Source organism: Rhinopithecus bieti, unplaced genomic scaffold (genome assembly GCF_001698545.2).
Source record: "Rhinopithecus bieti isolate Rb0 unplaced genomic scaffold, ASM169854v2 scaffold_1885, whole genome shotgun sequence".
Taxonomy (NCBI): Eukaryota; Metazoa; Chordata; class Mammalia; order Primates; family Cercopithecidae; genus Rhinopithecus; species Rhinopithecus bieti.
The window spans coordinates 101506-121339 of NW_016803526.1; the positions used below are offsets into that span (position 1 = coordinate 101506).

The 19834-nt window shown below is 39.0% G+C and overlaps 1 long non-coding RNA gene across 2 annotated transcripts in view; it reads right to left on the bottom strand.

The window, feature by feature from the left end:
• Window positions 1–791, bottom strand: part of LOC108539570 (uncharacterized) — a 38199-nt gene extending 37408 nt beyond the window's left edge. For both annotated transcript variants that reach the window (XR_001888429.1, XR_001888430.1), the window contains exon 1: window positions 513–791. This is a non-coding gene — a long non-coding RNA (uncharacterized LOC108539570). The remainder of the gene's footprint in view (window positions 1–512) is intronic.
• Between the last annotated feature and the right edge of the window lie 19043 nt (window positions 792–19834).

Consider the following 19834-nt stretch of genomic DNA (forward strand, 5'->3'; position numbering starts at 1 on the left):
AGGGCCAGCTTGGAGCTCCAGGGCCAGCTATTGCCTCAAACAGGACTGTTTTGGAATTGTACTAACACATTGGGCCTCTCCCACCTGGCTGAATCTCTGCCTCCATCACAGACCACCATCCACCCCATCCTGTTCTGCTGGATGGGAGTTCCTGACTCCTCCCTTCTGTTCCATGTTGACATAGAACCATCGTGCCTCCAATCTAAATTAATGGCAGAAAAACCCACACTGTTCCTCCCTCATAGGACTCTCCTCCCTTTCCAGATTCCTTAAATCTCATGCCTTCTCTTCTAATCAAGGTGTTTCTTCAAGAAAAGAACACGGGAGATGTGTTATTTCAACGTGGTGGTAAACCAGCCTGGCTTCACTGTAAACCAAGTATTTGGAGTCCAGTCCACTGTGGATTCTCCACAGTGAAGGACGAGCTCTCCCGGTTACAGGAACATGGAACATTCAGGACTTATGTGGGGGATGTTTAGGAACATAAGGGTTTCCATATGTCCCTAACTCACCTTCAAGTAAAATGGAGGCCGGCTTACAGAGATGCTACACTGAGATTATTTTTCCCTGAAGAAGTCCCTCAGCTTTCTGTCCTCCTCAACCTGTCTTCTGTGTTGTGCAGAGGTAACCAGATCCTTGGCAGAGTCTCCAGAATCTCCCTGCACACACAATGCAGAGTGTGAAGCCAGAGTCAGCCAGGCAGGGCACATCACGGTCTCCAACCTTGTAGAGACTCATGATTCCTTCTCAATCTCAGCATTCATAAATCCATACATGTTAGCAATGGTCCTTGCATTATCTGTGGAGAAAAAAACACATTGGCAAAAAATTATGAGATGTATTTAAAAGTTCTTTTTAAAATGTTGAATTTGTTAATCATAACAAGCTATACACATATAGAAATAAATAGCTGTATGCATGGGCAAGAAAAGCCGTGAGCCCAATCCATAAGTCATGTGCAGTGTACACATGCGGGGTCCATATGCCTGGCTCCTACTCCACAGCCCTGAGAGATTCTTGTTCTGAAGGTGTGCGCCACTGGGTCTGTGTGATTAGACTATGGATAATTTCCTGCTGATACTAGGAGACCTCCTGGTCTATCCCAAGATATTTAGCATCACAAGCACAACCTGAGCCCCATTTCAGTTACAGACAGGAAGTTTGGGGCATGGGGAGGGGTTCATGCCTCCCAGTCTTAGATCCATCTCCCTGCTAACAACAGTGGAGGGGTCGGGGTCGGTGAAAAGTCTTCAGTGAAGAAGAGATCGCTTCTCTTCTCAGAGCAAAGCCAAGGAACAGTGGGCTCTGTGCTTAGTTCTTCGATGTGTCTTCAACATTTATTTGGTCTGACTTGCTAGGAAATACTGACCCTCACCCAGAAAGTGATAACCAAATTGGTAACCTTTCAAATGAGCGGCGTTTTCTCTTCCTTTGGTCGCTCAGTGCCATATTCTATTAAATGGTGATCAGCAATTTATTTTCTCAAAGATGAAGTATCAGAACTACATGGATAAGATAGAAACATATTTTCATGCTTCTCCTTTACCCATAAGGAAAAAATAAGTTATCCCTAAAAAATCATTTCTTTTCCCTTGGTGAGGGAGCTGCTGGTATTTCTATTATCCCTTGTTGCTGTTTGGATCAACTGTCCCCGACATCAATTTATGCTCTTAGTAAGTCTTCAGTGAATTGTCAGAATCAAGGCTTGTCTGAGGCAACGTATTTCAAAGATAGAAAAAGTTTCCAAAGATTCATACGTCTACTTCTGAGAAAGAAATACAAATTAAGCCTTCAATTTCCTTCCTGAAGCTCATTGAATCAAGTCTACTTTCTGGGTAAGGTCTATGAATAAGACTTCCCCCGGGCCTAAATATACTGTTGTTTATTAATTTCATTTTCCTGCCAGGAAAGTATTTTTTCCAAAGAGGCAGTGAGTCTAATTGTTGCCAGGAATGATCACAACCCAAATTTAGAAATTACGGAGTTGAACAACATTCACCTTAATTCTCTCCTTACTTGAAATAAATGCATTCTGCCTTCTTTTGGTGCTTATTGAGCATCAGTCGTGTGTCAGGTCTTGTTAGCAATGAAAACGGGAAGGTGATAAAGACACGGTTCCTTTAAGTTTTGGGAAACCACAGTGTGCAAGGCAAGCACTGGAGAGGTAATAGGTCCAATCTTGGGGAGATGGAAGACAGCTTCCATCACTGAGGGCAAGGGACATCTCAATGAGACCTAACGAAGAGTAGAAGTCATGGGACAATCTAGACCAGTGCTCCTCAAAGCAAGCACCATGCACGGGTGCCAATTCATAAACTGCGTGTTATTGTAACAAGATAAGTATAAAATTGAGAGTAGGCATTAAGAAGCTTTTGTAGCAATTGGACAAATATCCAAACATGTAATCAGCAGGTTTCTATTTTATGTTTTTATATTTATTTGTTTCTAATAATTATTTTCAATTGTGTTTTATAAAAGCTGTAGTCTACAATGAATTCGGAATTTAGAAAAGAAAACTGGCACTTTCTCATCCAGGATTTGAGAAGCAGTGATCTAGTGCGTGGCTGGGAAGGGCTGGGAAGAGGGCACAGAGTAGCAGATTCTAAAGCTTGCCTCTGAGGCTGGAAAGACAGGCATGTTCTGGGAACTGCAGTTCCTCCCAAAGCATCTTCTCCTAAAATACATTCTCTCCTTCCTACAGCTCACAAGCAATCCTTTCTCTCATCATGGTAATTCGTAACATTGTGCATGCTCTCTATGTGTCTGGCACTCCATTACGCACTTTATCTGTGCGATCTAATCGTTATAACCAAACGACAAGGTAAATGCTCTTATTTTTCTTACTTTGTAAATGAGAGAAGTAAGATTTGGCAAGGTAAAGCAACTTACCTAGGTTACATCCAGAATGCCAACCCAGGAATCTCTGTCTCTATTTAGTCATCTAGTCGATTTCCTAGAAGTTGTTATACATTAACTTCATAAAATCTCTGTATTTGGGAAACCCCATCCCTTCATTAAGAAGTTGGAGAAAAGCTTCCAATTCTTCTCATCTTCTTAGCTACCCCCAGAGTTATCTCTCGTTCAAACAACACAACTTTAAAAGAAAAATATCTATAACCCTAGTGCTGTTTCTTTTCTCTGCACATGATCCAAGCTTTCACCTGTTTACCTTTGGGATCTGCTGTGAAACATAATCATGGCTTGAGCTACCAAAAAGCACATATGTCAGTTTGATTTCTGACCCATTTGTTCCAAGCACATTTGCTAGTATAACTTGTAGTCACCAGGGTTTTGAGAACTTTCATGAGGATCTTTTTTTCTTCTTCTTGCTCATTTCAGACTAAATCAGGGATGATGATGACTGCAATAAACTCCACTGAGATGATTAGTGCTCCCTGAAATGTGGCTCTCTCTGGCAGGGCTGCACTGATTGTTCATCACCCAGCTGGTTTCCTTTACATTTCATACCACCTCCCGCAATGGTGCTCCTGGTCTCAGGGAGGTTGCCAGCTGACAGAGTAAACAAACAGCCATACACCCTGATTGCAAAACTTTCTAAAAGGCAAACATCTCTCCCAAGTGCCAAGACAGAAAGCGTTTTAAGTTTAATTAAGTTTTTCCAAATGTATTCCAGTCATCAGAGAAGTACAACTCCCCACGAATTTGCCTGTGGTGATAAAAGGGGTTGAGTCTATTCCATGAGGTGACGACCATATGGACAGCTTCTCTGAAAGAGATAATGAACAGAGCTATATTTCAGAGAATTTCAAGGAGTTTTGCAGCAGGAAAAGATATTAAAGATTATCTCAGATAATCTGAACTATTTTATAAAAATCAAATTTGAAAGGAAATCATCTCGTCTCCCATACACACACTATGATAACAGCACATTCAACCTGGGATGCATAATTGTATCCCAGTTCTTTACTTTCTGGATTAAATTGCTGGGAAGGGGTAGGAAAATTGGCACTGGGAGAATGCAATGTTCTGACCAACTGCTGAATCTGAAGGGAATCACAAGCTTCATTTCATAAGATGTTTTTCCTCCAATTCAATTTTGACCTTCACTTTACTCCTTTCACTTTCAAGCCCACATACCACACTCACTGCTTTAGTCATTACATAGTATCTCTTCAGAGGTGGAGCTCACTATGCTGCCCAGGCTACTCCTGTACTCCTGGGCTCAAGCAATCCTCCCTCCTCAGCCTCCCGCATAGCTGGAACTATAAGTGTGTGCCACCACACCCTGCTTCTCTGATGCATTTCAAAAATCTTATTTCAAAAAGTGTTTAAATCTAGGATGTCACTAACTACATAACTAAAAGTTGACTAATTTAAATAAATTTGCATTATTTTGCCTTCATTCCCAATTTTGTCTTAATATTTTTCCTTTTTTTGGCTTCAAAAATCTGAGATGGAAGGGTTGTTTAGTTGATTCGATCATTTGTTGATCAGAATAATTATCTCTTCATTTCTAAAATAATACAAACTCTTAACTTTAAAAGATGTTCTTTTAAAATAACTCACGGCAACATCCTCATTTTAAGTGGATCCAAAACATTTAGACGAGATGAGACTTACTGCATCCTCATACTTTTTAGTTTTATTCTTAACCAACTCCAACATGATGTTTTCCTACATGTTCAACTCCATTCTTTAAAAATAGCAGTTACCAATTAGAGGATTGAGAAAAATCAGTGAATGTAATAGGAAAAAATACTTACATCCGTGTATTTTCTATAATTCATTAGTATTTGGAGATTTATGAAGTTTATAGCTATCATAGTTTGTGTTTGATTTCAGTGTGTTGTAATCTACCAGATTTACATTGTTTCATTTATTTTCAGAATAACCCTATGAAAATATTTCTTAAATCCATATATATGTTCCAGTTAATTTGATCTAAAACGCAAAACATTGACTTTTCACTTCATAATGTAGATTCTAGCAATAGGTGTCTTCCATGAGCCCTCCTTCTCCAGTTATTTTAAGGTGGAGTGGCTCTACCAAGGATAGAAGTGTCCTCTTCTTTGTCTCAAGCCCATTTTCAAATGTCTGAAAAATTATGTCCTTTCACAATTCTCCAACAGCTTAAAGGGTTAAGGAATGCTATAAGCAGAAAGGACAGTTAGGGGTCTCAGCTAATAACGAATGCACATTAGAACCACTCAGACATGAGGCATTTTGTTAAAATGCCAATGTCCAGGCCTCAACCCCAACCCAAATGAGTTAAAATTGCTTAAGGGGAGAACCTAGGAATTAGTCCTTTGTTTTATAGTTCTCCAGGTATTTCTAATATGCAGCCAGGTATGGAACCAACAGCAGAAAGCACGTCAGCTTTGGAGTTGAAAACACCTGAGTTTGAAACCAGTGCCTGCCATTTAGCAGTGCTATAATTGAGGATAATTTACTAATTTTTCTGAAAATCAATTTTCTTATTGATGAAATTGAAATAATTATCTTATACAGTTAATGAAAGAATTACATAAAATTGCATATGTGGAGGAACCCAGCACAATATTAGGCAGAAAGTACGTTTCCAATAACTAATAGATTCCCTCACATGTCCTGTCTGACATTCACAAACTGCCATTTCTCTGAGAATGATGATGATATTAGAAGTATAATGTCCTACATCACACAATCAAAGACATACCTATCTGCTTATGTTTTTCAAATAACAAGTTATGAGGTTTTCTAGAAAAGACAGTGGGCACATTTTGCACAGATTACCTTCACAAATGACAAGCTACTAGAAATCTTCCCCCAATATACAGCACAATGTGTTCAATGAACAAAGGCTTATCTAGTGTCTAAGAGTCAATACATAAGAACTTTTGAAGCTACATTTTTCAACCGCATATTGAAATCCAGGATAAAAAGCAATTTGGAAAAAATTCCAGAAATGTACAGTATGTCCTCATTCTGTGAGAACATGTCACAAAGCATGTGGGCTTAGCAACTACACTGAAGCTAAATAGAGCTTTTAGGCAAGAGTCAAATTCTGAATTATACTCTAGCCAATTACTAAAAAGCACTTCTGTGTCCAACTTGAGAGACCACAAGATGTTTTCATTGTCCATGACCTCATTTTTATTTTATTACTTGTTACTTACAATCTAAGCCATGAGGGCAAGCTAAAGGCCCCCGAAGAGGGAATAATTTCAGAAATTGGAAATACAACGAAAAAAGTAATAAAATGCACTTGTTCTGACTCCATAATTTGGAAGTAGGTGATAACTGTATCTAGGAATGTCCAGCATCAATAAAAGTTCAATAATGTCATTGAGATGAGTGAAAATTGTTTTGCTTATTTAATAAGACATGGTGATTTCAAGGCCATGGTTTTCACGTCTTGGATTTATGTGCTTCCTTAACTAGCAGCAGTTGCTGACGTTGAAGTTGCATTCCTTAAAGTTTAACTCTGACTTTATATGAACTCAGGCTGGGCCTTTGCCTCACCTATTCCAAGTATGTGATCCTTTGGTGCTGGTGGGAATTCAGGTCACTTAGATTGTTAGATAGTAGTGCAGGAGGCTGGAGGAAAAGCAAGGCAGCTATTCGTAGCCAGTTCCTCCTACTCCACTGAGTGCTGCTCAGTGGAATTAATAGAGGCTGCTTCCGGTTTGATGCACTACTGCCTATCCTAAATTAGAACCATAACTTAATTGATATTAGTCATATATTATATCTGATTACCTCTGGAAGAAATTGTCATAAGTGCACGTTAGTGAGGAGTAAGGAAGGCTTTTGCTAATAACACTACATTTCAGACTGAGTTAACAATTAATCATCTACCCCTGACCTTTACTAAAGGGCAAGTCATCTATTTCATATGGAACAACAAAGATACTACTATGCATAATTTCCTAAGAGAGGAAGCCCAAAAGTGTTCTATGTCAGATTTTGAAGCATTTGCTTTTAACCTCAAGTCTCATTTATCTCACATGCTTAAATTACTCCTAACACGGTGATTCTCAAAGCGTGGTCTCCTGACCAGCAGCAACAGCATCACCTGTGAACTTAGTACAAGTGCAAATTCTCAGACCCTATTCCAGAATGAATGTACCAGGAACTCTGGTGGCAGTGCTATAAATTTGAGTTTTAACAATCTCTCCACGTAATTATATGTACACTAACATGTGAGGTCCACACTTTAACGAAGTTGATATGTAAAGATATGCATTAATTGTCAGATACTACAGAATAATCTCAGGAAGCTGCATTTACAGACACCATTGGTTATGTCACGCTTCTTTCAATATTATCTCTTTCAATATTATCTGATGTCCTGCTCTGAAGAGAGAAGGACTGACCCAGGATTTATTAAAAAATCATATTTAAGTACTTGTTAATTGCTAGGTATGAAAGAAGCAAGGGCAATTCAGACAACTTCTTGCACTTGGCAGGATTAGATGAGAAAAAAATTATAATAGGGCAATAAAATACCACACCAGTCACTACTGACACCTGTATACATAAATGAACAATTTAGAACCAGGAAACAAACCATGCTACTTTAGAAGAAACTCAAGTGTTCACTTGGGGTAGCTGCACACAGAAGTCAAAGGGTTATGCAATATAGATATTCATGTTCATCTTCTATTCACTTAGGTGCACTGGAAAGCACACTTGGTAGCAGAGGAGTAGCCTAGGTTAGTAGTGGCGACCCTATATCCAGCAATAAGGCTACCTGGGATTGTATATTAATTCCACCATGGGATTGTCATGACCTGCAGACCCAAGCCTACTCCAACTCTAGGCCACTCCTGACCATCGCAAAACATATTATCAGACTTAGCCTCAGCCCCAATACCTTAGAGACTGAAAACAGGTTCCACTGCTCCATCTGATGCCCCTGAACTACTGTCTGCTGTAGGAAAGTGCTGGTGACTCCCTATTGCTTACCAGTAAGAAAATACTATTTTCCCTATCACCCCATCATTAATGACCTAAACTGAGCCTGGGGGAATGCCCCTTTTTATAGTGCAGCTGTCATTCAGTTCATCAGGCCAAGCCCTGTCCTATTTGGATTGGCTTGCTTTCCTTCTCAGACTTCCCATAATGCTCTCGTTTCAGAGTGCCTTGTGCTCAATCCTATCTGTATCCAAATATATCTCCCAAACAAGCCTTGACTGGCTATATGACATTTTCACATGAGTAACTACTTTGTTTGGGATTACCAAAACTACCTGTCAACATGAAAATGTCATCAATAATATCACCCATTAAGCCACTTTCTACAACTAAAATATGAACTCGGGTAAAATTATTGGTGTAACAGGTCAGGCCTTACCTAGGGAGAATGGAACTGTCAACAGTATTTTCTCTGTGACCATCTGGTCAACCTAGAAACAGTCTCAGAAGACTATATTTTTAAAATTAGGGTTGGCACAAAGTCTAAAGGTGACTAGAAAGAATCATCAGATGACAGATGTCCCATATCTTCTAAGAGCTCAAAAGCACTGTGGGAAATCACAGACCTTGGGATTCAACCTGAGCTTTAATCTTAATTTGCAGTATGACCTTGGACAGTTTAACTGTTTGGACTTTGTTTTCCTTATCTGTAAAAGTGAATATGAAAATATCTGCTTTGAAAGGTTTCTGTCCAAATTAAATGAGAGAGAATATAAGGGTGTATTTAACTGTGTCAGGAGCAACTTAAAAAAAAAATCAACAAAAACAAAAGATGCTATTTCAAGTAACACCTTTGACACCTATCATTTTTCCATTTTCTGTAGTCAGTACTTGTAGAACCCCTAAGGTAGGTGATAAAATGGGTTAATTAGAAATCTAGGATAGCAAATAAAGGAAAGACAGAGCCAAGCCATTGAGAATCCTTGCAAGTCAACAGCATGAAAATAACTAACGGGTCATTTTAAGGAATCACGGAGCCTCCCATTGAATGGAACACATAAGGGGTCTTCTGGTCCAAATTTAGAAACTGGTGAGATTTTCCTCTCTACATGCCCTGTCTCTGACCTGCAGTGTTACACTGGGACTGCCAGTGGCCTCTCTGCTGGAATAGATGCTTTAGCAGAGTTAACTTTAAAATAATGCAAGCAAAGAGGAAATGTATATTACAAATGCCTTAGATGGATTTGATCTATATACATAATATCTCCCTCCAGAGCCTTAGTTTTATGACTTGGCAGTGGAAGTCATTTTGACACAGGGTCTTTAATAACATTGGTGTTCATTCCTAGACTATTTGATACACCCAATTAATGTATTCTGCAGATGATCTGTCAGCCTCTGAGACTGCTAAATGAATCAAACTCATTAAGTGCTCCTCTTTTATTAATAGCACAAGTCCCACTGCTGCGATGTAGAAATGCTATTAGTAGAGGTGGCTTCTGCCTCTTGTTTGAGCACAGCTCACAAACAAGTCAGCACTGAAAGGGATGTGAATCATGATAACTGGGTCTGTCACGTAAGGCTGGAACAAATGGCTCCGAGCCTTGTCTGAGGGGCAGTGACACACTCCATCAGTGGCTCTGGGTGAAATCCATATCTAAGGGAGAGATTCTGCTGGGAAAAGCCTGCCTGCAATTAAGTCTGCTGTCTCTAAACCACTTCTCAGTCAGAAATACCATTGCTAAAGCCTTCCTTCCAAGAAAAGAAAGCACAGAATCATTGATGATCAGATTAGGAAAGAACCAGAAGATCATTGCACCCAGTGGTTATCAGCCCTAACTATAAATTAGAATCGCATGGGATGTTTCAGAAAGAAAGCAATATCCACTAAACAAGTGGTACCGATCTCAAAGGATTAAAAGAATACAGAGTCTGTTCTATAGCCACAACTTAGTTATGTTAAAAAGAGGTATCAAGAAAGTCCCAAATATTTAAAAATTGAGCCATAGAACTTAAATAGGCCATGGGTTAGAGAACACATTAGAACCAAACAATAGCGGCGACAGAATATATTCATATGTTGGAATGCAGCAAAAGGAATATTTAAATATAAATTTATGGCTTTAAATGGATAAATAGAAAAAATACATAAAATCAATGATTTGTTATTCAAGCATAGGAAATTAGAAAAAGAGAAATGAATCCCAGAACCAGCAAAAGACAGGAAATACCAGAGATGGGTGGAAATCAGTAAAATCGGATATGGACTAGCAATAGAGAAAAATAATGAAATCAAAAGCTATCTGTGTTGGCTCTTCAAGAAAATCAGTAAAATGAATCAACCTCTAGAAAAACAGAACAAGAAAAAGTGAGAAAGAGAACCAAATTACTACTATCAGGAATAAAGGAAGAGACAGCAACGATCCCATAGATATTGAAAGAAAAGCAAGTGAAATATGAACAATGTTATGCCAATAAATTTAAAAATTTAGATGAAGTGTATAAACTCCTTGAAAGACACAATTAACCAAAATTGACAGAAAAAATAGAATGCTGTAACATCACTATCTGTCAAGGAAATTGAATGAGTAATTAACAACATTTTTATAAGGAAAACTCTAACCCAAGATATTTTTGCTGGTAGATTCTGTCAAATATTTAGGCAAAAGTACTAGAAATTTTACACAAATTTTTTCAGAACCTAGAGGAAGAGGTATCACTACCCAATGCATTTTCTGAGGCAATAATGTGATATCAACACCAGACAAGACCACTATACAAAGAAAAAATTACAGATCAATATCCTTCAAAACAGATACGAAACAGATTTTTGTATCTGTTTTATATCTGAACAAAATATTGGTAAATCAAATCCATCAAAATATAATTGTAATAATGTACCATGACCAAGTTTGTCATATGAACAGAACAGACAGAAAAAATCTTATGATCTTCTCAGATTATATACACACAGGAAAGCATTTGACAGCATTCAATCCCCTTTCATAATAAAAATGTTTAGCAAATTAGAAAATAGAAGAAAATTATCCAATCGAAGAAAGAGCATCTTCAAAATACTTCCAAATAGCGTCATAATGACAAATATTCAATGCTTTCCCACTAAATGTTGAAATCTACAAGATTTTAATTAGACAAGTAGGAAATGACTGCTGTGAGAAGCCTAAAGGACTATTTAAAATGTTTAACATATCTCCGAGAGAGAGAGTAGGTATTCCACCTACAGCCGAACTAGTTGCCCCCAGCTCTTGGAGACAATCCCCATTCAGGTACAGAGTTTGAAAGATGGGACCACCACAACATCAATATTTTCAGCACACTTCATGTAGGGCAAAGTCATGGTCCTATGGTCCTTCACATATGTTGCCAAAGGTGAGTGCCCAGGGCAACAGTCCCACATCCACGAAAGTATGTGAAGGAACTGACTGTGAATTAAAGAGGAGATGGTGATCCTGAGAGTAACACACCATAAAAAGCCAGTCAGGCCTGGAGTCCAGCCTGAAGTTAGTTCAGAGGGAACACCAGGTTTCTAGATCCAGAGGGATCAGAGCAGAGGACGAGCAGCAGCATCTACAGGCACTCCCAAGCCTCTCTGCATGAGGCTAGGGAATGGTCCTTTAATGGCAGCCCAGACCTGAGGGGTGAGGTCCAGTCATGAATCTTCCCCAAAAAGGCAAATCCTTGGGAGGCTGTGTTCCATCCTAGGGAGGCTGAGTCCAACTCTCAGCCTCTCCTTTGCCTTTGGACTGCCCTGAAATGGTGTAAAATGAAACTTTTCAGGATGCAACTGGATGGGAACAGGCAGAAAAAGACAGGCTGAGTCTCCCGTGGTGCCTCCCTGCCCCTTGGGACATAGCAAGTGGCAGAGACTTCAGAAAGAAGCCCAGCTGCTCAGCAGCTTCTCAGAGCTCCCTGGGATGCAATGGAAGCCTCAGGATAGAGGAACAACCTATGTGATCACCCAAGCCTCTCCTCCCAAGAGAATGCCAAGGGCAGGCACGTGAAGGAATGGGCAAGTTCTAGATTCACGATGGGCAGAATTTCAGATGCCTTTATTTATTTTAAGCCATCAAAATATCCTTTTCTGGGGCAACAGATGAGGAACACACACACACACACACACACAGAGTAAGGCTTTACTAATCATGTTTGAGGGTCTACCCTAAGCGGACCTACCGTGCAACTTAACCTCAAACTAGACTTATCCTCTAACTTTGTGGAAGGGCATCCAAATCCCTGAAGCTCCTGATACCTGGAAATCCCTGCAGACTTGCAGCAGATCCTAGCCAAACTTTTAAGCTGAAACCCCTGTCTTCTAAATCCCCATGGCATCTTGTGTAGCCTTCAAGGGGGTTTACAGAGTAGCATGGGAAAGGAAGACTCCTGCAGGTCTGAGCAAGAGTGCAGGCGCTCTGAAGCATCCCCTCCCTCCCCCACCTCCTTGCTGAAAACTGTTCAGGACAGACTGTGGTATGAGTGGAATATTTGGAGTGGAGGTCACTGGGGAAGTAATAATTAGAGAAACACCACTGTCAAGTGAGTGAGAGATTGTCTGAGGAGGTGAAAAAGACTTTTTGGCAAAGTAAAATTGCCAAAAAGGAGCCAAAGCCAACCACAGAGACTGGGATTGGGGCCATGATAAAGGATACAAATTTTCAGTCAGACAGGAGGAATAAATTCAGGAGATCACAACAGGGCAGTGCAGTGATTATATTTGATAACAATGTGCTTGTTGCATAGTTGAAACTTCCTAAGCGAGTAGATTTTACACATTCTCACCACAAAAACAAAGTAAGTATATGAGATAACAGATATCTTAATTAGTTTGATTTAGTCATTCCACAATGCGCACATACATCAAACCATAGATAAATACAAATTTTGTCAACCTAAAAAATCAAGACAAAATAAATTTCAGGTTAAAATTGAAAAAAGTTATTTCAGAAAATTATAAGAAACTCCTTAGAACATAATATTTCTCAAACAATATATATATTATATATATATATATAATATATACTTATATATATATATATTATATATGGTATGATTCCAATTTTATGTGTGAGTATAATCTTCAGGTGCCCAAATTATTGGGCACAACGAAAGTGGTATGATTGTAGAAGAGCAGACAAAACAACAGTAGGACAAAACTGACTCTAATAAAAGAATTCTGCACACACACAAATAAAGAAGAAAAAAAGAAAAGGAACAGGATAGCAATGCCTCAAAGGGAGCCCCTGCACCAGGTGGCCCTGCCATCAACAAACTCAGGAAGCCAGTCTGAAGGTGGCCGTGGGATGTATAGGGTAAACCGCTGCACACAGAAGCTGGCTACAGTCACTACATCCCCTACAGATTAGAACCCACAGTGACCTCAGACACAACCTATCACATTTACTCTGCCAACTAAGTTAACCTCGGAATTTAGAGAATGTGATTCTCTAAAGGCGGAAAAACAAATTCTAGAGCTGCATCAGGAGTTTTGCCAGAACCCTGGTAAAATCTCTCCCGCTGAAGCAAGGTTGGCCTGAAACTGCCCTGTCTTCGTTCTGAAATTGATGAGGACCACATCTTAACCATTCATCCTCTCCACAGTGTAATGATTCCTCCTAATAAAAGGTCATGCTTGCAGGACCGCTGGGTTGGCCAACCGGATTCTCAGCATAAAAATTGTTAGACATTTCTTGGTTGATTTGGTTGAACTTCTTGTGTGAGCTAACATTTTTCAGGGAAGATTGGAAGTTGGTTTATGAAAGCATACGGGTTGTCAGAGCCCATTAGGTAGGCACAATTAATTAGTTAAACAAATGAAGCTCCTCTTGTTTACCTTGATTTCCCTGGGGCTTCCTGAGGGTGGCTGCTCACGGCTTCATTACCAGCAGTCTGTGGAAGGGGTTCCAGGGATTTAAGGCTGCAGCTTTAGCAGTCAGGTTGGAAAGCTCTTTCTGTAACTATGTGGCCTAGGAACAGAAAGCCGTTCCAGCACGCTACAGGCAGGATGTACCTCCGAATGCCATGTGCATGCTCTTTGTACGCAGAAATGTGCTCTGTGAATTCATCTAGCACTTAACTTTGAAATTTGGCTGCATAATATTAATAGAAATCACTTGTAGCCTGTCTTTATTCCTTTGTTTCAGATGACACCTAATCAGAGTTTTAGCAAAATCCCATCTATAATGCTTCTATATTTAGACCTCCACAAAAGATAACACTGTTAAATTGCTGGACCTTGAGCTAGCATCGTTTTTATAAAGATGTCTGCACCTTATTTCTGTTTCACTTTTGTTTTTCTTAAAGCATATTTTAACCTCAGAATCTATTTGGACAGTTTATTTTGCAGAATAATTCATGGCTCAGAAATGAAAATAGAGTAAATTCTTGTTTCCATTAGAACAGAGACCAGGCTCTAGAGGGGCAGCTTAAACCAGACCTTATAAACTGAGAGCGGGCCTGTGTGGGCTTTCCCACACCCCGCTCTGAATGCTGCAAGTCCCCTAATGTCTCACACTGACAATGTCCAGTCCGACCAGAGACGCTCCAGAAAAAAAGACTGAAGCCATCTCATTGTGTCTCATAGACTGACCAAACCATGCCAGTTTGCCTGCTACCGAAGGGGGTTTTGGGATATGGAACTGTCACTGGTAAAGCTGGTAGAGTCCCAGGATAGAGGCTCAAACATTAATAATGGGACAGGCCCAGGGAGGAACGCATTTCACAAAGAAATGCTGGAGCGATGTCGTCAGGAGGTTGCTGTCCACGGCCATTAAGTGAAATGTCTTTGTATCCTTCCAGTCATTCGTCATGTCTGAGTAACCACAGCTACTCTGGATTCCAGCTCTTCTTCTGTGAAATGAACGGGTAAGTGGAACAGATTCCTCCCAGGCCTCCTCCAGCTCTAACACTGATGTCTGGCTATAATCAGCAGATAAACACTACAAGGGAAAGCAAAGGGAATCGAAAGAAGCAAGAGGACAACGCTTCAAGTCAGATCACACTTCCTTCACTGCAGAAGAAGAAAAATTGCTGTTAGAAAATCGATCCATTATTGATTTTAGCAACTAGAAAGCTAAGCAATAATAATTAACATTTGACAGCCCGTCAGTGCATAAAGCATTTTCACATATATGCCCATTTGTGATTCTCAAGACATATATCCAACACACATAAAGTAGATCTTGGTATTAAGTCCATTTTACAAGTGAGCAAAGAAAGAAACTCAGCTGTGAGGAGTAACTTGCACGACGTCAGCATGATCAGAAATGACCAGAAGCAGAGCCTCTGGGGTTGAGCTACCTGGGTTCGAGTCCTGGCTCTGCCCTTACCAGCCATGTGATATGTAATGGTCCTGGCTGTACTTTTGGGTTCTGCTCTGCAAAGTGTGCGTGGGGTGAACATCCTTTCTGCATCATGAAGTTGTTTTGAAAATTGAATATGCACATAAAGCCTTCAAACAGTGCTTATCACATCAAAGTTCCCAGCATTAAGCATCACCACTACTATCTAGTACATGAAACTAGATTTAAAAACAAAAATGCATATTATCTCAGGGATAACACATAGTCCTGAAGACTTTGTTTTCAGACACTCTTCTGCCATCAACTAACTGTATAACCTTGATCCCTGTTTTGAATTTAATTGAAACTACTAAATTCCTTTCCTATTTGTGGACATTTTTATTTCTAATGCCAAGACCATTTAAATGCATTCTTTATTTTGTACTCAATGCACAAATTACTTGCTCAGACTTACAGAATAGAGAAATAGTTGATACAATGAAATAGACACTATAGGTTTTACTGTAATGATTCCAAAGTTTCAGGTGATTTATTCTCCCTCTCAATATATGGAATATTCAGCTAGTGAAAATCAAAGTTAAACAATTTCGTTTTCTGATGTTGATTGTTTGTATATTTTTGTTTTAATTTTTTAGAAAGTTGTTTAAAAGAAATGGAAAGGACTGCTTGCCCTATATATAATGGATCCATTATAGATGAATATCTATTTTCAAATACTAGTACTTGAAACTAAAAAAGCCATTTCAAAATTGCCCGTAAGTAAGTTTGACATTTGTGGCTGATGTCTACCTCCTTTGACTCAGTAATCCCATTTCTGGGAAGTTATCTTAAGAAAATAACTTGAAAAAAAAAATGTACACACAAAAAGGACAGTCCACTGGCATTTAAGTGATTTTTAATGTGGCACTTTATAGGCATGAGGAAATTTGATGCTTAAAACCAACCCGTGAAGTATGAATGGTTATCCCTGTTGCCACACGAGGAAGGTGAAACTGAGAGGACCTGCCCATGAACCCGGGCTCCTGCAGGCAGTATGAGGATCTGTAGCTGACCACATCTATGCCACCTTTCATTCCGTGCCTTCTTCATTGCTGTGAAGATCAAGCAAGAAGATGTACATCAGGTGTTTTGAGAATTACAAATATTATAAAAATGAAAGATTATGGGTGGCCCTTTTATGTCACAAGACATAAAAATATACAAGCTCTCAAAAAAATTGCATCAAAATTTAATTAAGATCATTTACATTTAAAGAGATATTTCTATTCAAAAATTTTAAGATGCATTTTACAAGTCTCTTCAGAATTTCTGTTAACAGTAGGGACACTTCCATTTCGTAGAGGCAGTGCCTTTTCAGTCTTCTGACAGTAGCAGTGGTAACTGTGAAATGAGCAATACAGCATAATGGACAGCAATGTCTCATCTCTAAGGAGGAAAATCTTACACCTCGATGGGATGTGACAGAGCAATCCTTCTGTGATTACCAAAAAGCAGATCTCCAACATGCAAATGTGCCAATGGGTTAAGTAAGGAGGGGATAGCACTGCTTTGTACTCCATTACTTAAGCCTGTTAAAAAGAATAATGAAAATCAAACCTGTCCCTTTCTCCTGCTCCCTGTAACTCTCATGCATGAAGACAGTGGTTTCCAAACTTGCTCACACACTTCTATCATTAAGAAATTTATAGCACACCCTCTCAAAGTTTTATATGTGTAAGTTGTGCATCTATACTACTATCATTAACCAAACTCTTAATACCAAATATACTTTACAAGTGAGGAATGTCAATCACAATTTGGTTACAATTATACTTATCAATTAGATCAATACTGATCAATTAGAATTTATTTTGATAGGCTTCTTCCTAGATCTGACTAGATTGTCACAGTTTTAATCCATGATGAGGCTGATGAGGTGTTCTACTAGGAGTAGGAGAAAGGACAGCACTTTCTGTTTCTTGCTCACTTTTGCTGTCCTATTAACAGTTGTATTACTGTCTTCAGTCTGCAATTACCTTACAGGAAGCTTTTGTAAGTCTCTTGTTCAGTTTATTAAAGTTAATCAAAAACAAGTAACATAATTTACAAAAATGCTTTATTAGGCACTTATATATTACAATATATACATACTATGATGCATTAATGCATAGTGCATGCATAGAATGTTTGGTGTGTCATTGATAACCTTCTGTATTGTAGAACTCCTTCCCTTGGTATATATCACAGAACATGCACCAAGTTTGAGTGCTGGTCTGAAAGCATATTTTGGATATTTTACAAATTTATTTAAGTGAGCTTTGTTTTCTAAGTATAGATTAATACTGGGCACATTCTCCTAAAACTCCTCACTTTGGAGACTAACGCTTTGATTTACATATTTTTAATATAGTTCTCCTTTCAGCATTGCAAAGTCACTGAGGACAGTTTATTAAACTTTGCATCTGTTGTGCCTAGTGCAGAACTTGACACACATCATGCACTTAGTAAATTTCTTGGATGAATGAATGAAAAGTATTGACATTTCACCTTACTAAAAACATCTAAGGCTGGGCACAGTGGCTCATGCCTGTAAGCGCAGCACTTTGGGAGGCTGAGGCAGGAGGATCCCTTGAGGCCAAGAATTCAAGACCAATCTGTGCAACACAGTGAGACTTTGTCACTACAAAAATATTTTTTAAAATAATTAGCTAGGCATGATGGCACACACCTTTAGTTCTAGCTACTCAGGAGGCTGTGGTGACAGGATCACCTGAGCCCAGGAATTCAAGGCCACAGTGAGACAAGATGGCACCACTGCACTTCAGCCTAAGTGATAGAGCGAGACTGTCTCTCTCTCTCTCTCCATATATATATATATATATACACACACACACACACATAAAATACACCTAGAGATATATAAATTTCTCTCTATATAAAAGTAACCTTTATCATTCTGATTAAGATTTTATATAGATGTATTATATATAATATATAATTGATGTATTATATATATATACACACACACACATATATACCTATAAGAGAGAGGGAGAGAGTTACAAGTAGTCATAGTTTCAATCAACCAGCAGCTTATAGAAAACAGTATATTTCAGTGAAAATGGCTGGTGAGTAATATTAATTTTTTTATTGTTATTTATCACTTCCTCATTGTATATCATCTTATAGAAATGACAAGAGCCCTCAGCATCCTCTGTCCTGAACCACTTTATGTCAGTTTCCATGAATATTTCTTTACAGGTTCTCACTCTAGACTACTGTCTTTCCAATGATTTTTCCTATCTACTGACTCGCTATTTGAGGAAAAAGTATTACCGTTTCACTGTGTCATATTTTTATTTATGTAAAGATAAAAACATCCTTATATTAAAGTTATTTGTAACATTTTGTGGAGATATGTCATTGTACATAAAATGAAGAATTTAGTATCATTATTTCAGGTGCTTACTAGGTTTACCATATGCCAGATTAGATATGAGCTAGACTTTAAGTCCTGCAGTTTCAGGAAGTGCTAATAATAATGATAATAAATGATATTTGATGGCCATTTTCTGTGGTCATCCTAAGAACTTTACATGCCATGGAATAGAGCCTACAATTATTTACGCTTTCCATATGAAGAAACTGAGTCCCAGAAGGATTAAGTAGTTTGCCAAAAGTCACATAATTACCATGTGGCAGAGGCTGCTTTCACACCCATGGCATCCGAATCTAGAATCTGTGATTTTAGGCGCTAAGTTTTCAACTTTCTTAGACTGCTATCCCCAATTAGCTACCGTGAGTATCTGATGTACTAATCAAAACCCTATTGGTAATGCTACTGAGAACAAGTTTTTGTTCCACCAGATGGAGTCCTGTGACAATCTGAAGATGGCCACCTCATAGGAGTATTGAGTAAATCTGACTCCCCACCCACATGTTTACTAGCAAGACTAGGAATTACTCCAATTAACAGTGGAAATGTAACAATCTTTTTTTTTTTTTGAGGTGGAGTCTCACCCTGTCTCCCAGGCCGGAGTGCAGTGGTACAATCTTGGTTCAGTGCAACCTCTGCCTCCCGGGTTCAGGCAATTCTCCTGCATCAGCCTCCCAAGTAGCTGGGACTACAGGTGCGCACCAGCACGCCCAGCTAATTTTTGAATTTTTTAGTAGAAACGGGGCTTCATCATGTTGGCCAGGCTGGTCTCGAACTCCTGACCTCGTGATCTGCCTGCCTCAGCCACCCTGGGATTATAGGCGTGAGCCACCGCGTCTGGCCAGCAGTACTTTTAAATAACAAATACACTAAGAAATATTTATTTACTAAAATAAAGCCAACATTTTGATGAGTGGCATTTTATTATTTTTCTGAACTTTCACTCTCCTGGTGGAGACCAAACTCCAGAATACAGAAAACATAGCTCTTTTTTCTTTTTGTGTCTCTTGCTTCCTCACACAGCACCAAGTACAATACCTGCACATTCTCGAATGGTTAGCAATGGATTATACATTTTATTTTGTCTTCTTTGATTTTCTTAGTAGTCACATTAAAGGGAGTTAGTATGTTCCTAGGAAGTGCCTGACAATAGATGGATGAACAAAGGAACACTGTGAAACCCAGTTACCCTAAGCCTGTTGGACCAAGTTGAAGCTTTCTTATTCAGATTCACCCTTTAAACTAT